The sequence below is a fragment of the Leopardus geoffroyi genome, chromosome C1, assembly GCF_018350155.1.
Source record: "Leopardus geoffroyi isolate Oge1 chromosome C1, O.geoffroyi_Oge1_pat1.0, whole genome shotgun sequence".
Classification (NCBI taxonomy): Eukaryota; Metazoa; Chordata; class Mammalia; order Carnivora; family Felidae; genus Leopardus; species Leopardus geoffroyi.
The window spans coordinates 88,696,996-88,699,639 of NC_059328.1; the positions used below are offsets into that span (position 1 = coordinate 88,696,996).

Genomic DNA, 2,644 nt, shown 5'->3' on the forward strand with positions numbered 1-2,644 from the left:
GGGTATCACAACACTTCTAGTTAAGCTTTGCCCACACCTCCCCTAAGTATCTGTCTCTTGAACACTCCTGGGGTTTAGAGTGACACATCCTGGTAGTTATCTGACCTGGGAAAGAGTCAGATCAGGCTTCAGAAGCAAGGTCAGGGACATCTGGGCAAGGAATTGTGGGGTCCTGGGTGCTCAGAGAAGTGGGCACTAGGGCTTCATGTGCTCGTGCTCCCGTGGTTCCTGGAACTCCTTTCCTAATGGGGAGGGGAGTAGCCAGAGCAGGCCCAACAGATTCCATAACTGGGAAACCAGCCCAGTGGGCAACTGGTATATATACTTTTTATTTTCAAACTGCTCATGTATGCTGTGTACACCTTTCTGTATGTGTAATATAATATATAATGATATATTAATTTATAATGAGCTGCTTTGTTAATGTTCTGAAGACTTTGGCTGAGTAGAAAGCCATGTTTGGGGGCCCAAGTAACTGGTAGAACAGGGTGGGGTGGGATTCACCTCATTTTGTGAGAACACAATGGGGCTCTGGTGAGCTGACATGGTAACAGGAGCCTTGTGATTATCAGGAGATGATGTCAACATATGAAAGTCCAAAAACAGGGGTGGTGACTTTGTGTGCATAAGATACTTCAACAGTACCTCACCAGAGTGAACTGTAACTGTAGGGGAGAAAAAGGAGACAGTCCTGGAATCTAAAGACTCTTGTTTCTGCATACATATCAGAAACAGGGACAGAAGGAGGGAGCAGGAAATGTATTTATGCTTTCCTTGGCTTTAACTGGCAACCAAGCTTCACAAAATATAGCAAGTGTTTTAAGGTTGTTGGCCATATTGTTACATATGTTTTGTGCAATATTAATTATATAATTTTGAATCAGAATTGATGCAAAATTCTTCTTAAATCTTATCACATTTCATCCATCTAAATAACTGAGATATAATTTTCTTCACATAATCTTGAGGATAGAAATTATGTCATTGCACTCTATATGTATATCTGCATCTTGTTTCTGAATGAATGAGTGAATCCTATTTCTATTTTTCAAATAGACAAACTGAAGTTCACTGATTTTAAACATATATGATTGAGTGTTTGACTGAGACTTAAGCTATTTTTGAGGGCAAACATGGAAAAGAATTAAAATAACTTTAAGCTGTCAGTTTTTAAAAATTAAACATTTTCCATGAATTAAAATTGGAAACGGTTATCAGTACAAATGTAATGTAAACAGAAATATTAGATGAACCCTCACCAGGGAAGAATGAGAGTTGAAATAGATTGTTGTTCTCATGGGTTTGACACAGACCAGAGCCTATCTATTAGGAAGTTTTTGTTGCTCTGTGGTGAAATGAGTAGAAAATAAAAAGAATGCAGGGAGTTTTAAATGAAGATCATTTTATCTAATATCATATAATGTTCTTAATTTAAGATCACATACTTTCAACTTTTTTGTCAAAATTTGTCAAAAATTCCTTCATTTTATAAAATCATGGCCAGAGTATTGACTGATTGATCTGTTTATCTATCATCTGTCTACCCTGCATGTATCTTATCTATTATATTATTTTGGCAACATAAAAAGAAGGAAATCTCTTGTCAGCTCCTTTAAAAAAAAGTTACCGCACTAAAACATTCACATTTGAAACCACGTATGCAATCTCCCATTCAATCCTGAAACTATGATTTCTCACTAGAAAGTGATAGACGTTATTGTGAAGATGTTTTTTGTACTTTCTAGTTCAAAAACCCCCCAGATGTTTAAGGTTAAATTGTTTGCATTTTTTGTCATAAAGAACTGGAGCACAACCTATCTCCATGATGAATGTTTGTGGAAGGAAAGATGTGGCTACATAGAAGACAACTATATCCAGGAGAAAAAGTACCTCGGGAGGCGAATTGTTTGCTGACATGTGCAACTAAAATTTTTTGTGAGAGTATTAGAACTCGAATAAAGTTTGGTAAGTTATTTAAAAATAACCGGTTCCTGGGGCGCCTGGGTGGCGCAGTCGGTTAAGCGTCCGACTTCAGCCAGGTCACGATCTCGCGGTCCGTGAGTTCGAGCCCCGTGTCGGGCTCTGGGCTGATGGCTCAGAGCGTGGAGCCTGTTTCCGATTCTGTGTCTCCCTCTCTCTCTGTCCCTCCCCCATTCATGCTCTGTCTCTCTCTGTCCCAAAAATAAATAAACGTTGAAAAAAAAAATTAAAAAAAAAAATAACCGGTTCCTGTGTTCCCATTAGCACACCTGGGTGATCTTTTATCAGGAAAGATATGAACAATTTTATTCATATTTTTAAAATTCAGATTTTGATTTTTTTCTGTTATTCTACAAAAATGAGACATTATTCAACACTGTACCCTGTTTTTTCTTTCTCTTTCAAATTTAAACTTGAGTATAAATTGCTTTTACTTGGGGTCTTTGTTTTCTATAGTGAGTTTAAGTTCCTATCTGTCAATGTAATGCCTTCAATCAACATTGCTATTTCATTTTCTCTGATTGAAATAATCCCATTTCCAATAGTAGTAGTGATAATGATAATTTTTATTTAAAAATCCTACAGTGGCATTTTTAAGAAATTATTACAGTCAAGAGCAGACCAAAATCCTCCTTGGGTAATGGAGATATAGGAAATTTTCAGG

The 2,644-nt window shown here is 37.0% G+C and overlaps 1 long non-coding RNA gene across 1 annotated transcript; it reads left to right on the top strand.

The window, feature by feature from the left end:
* The first annotated feature begins 406 nt into the window (after window positions 1-406).
* Window positions 407-1,984, top strand: LOC123598348. The gene is made up of 2 exons (XR_006712561.1): window positions 407-824; window positions 1,801-1,984. It is a non-coding gene; the product is annotated as an uncharacterized LOC123598348 (long non-coding RNA).
* The last annotated feature ends 660 nt before the right edge of the window (window positions 1,985-2,644 follow it).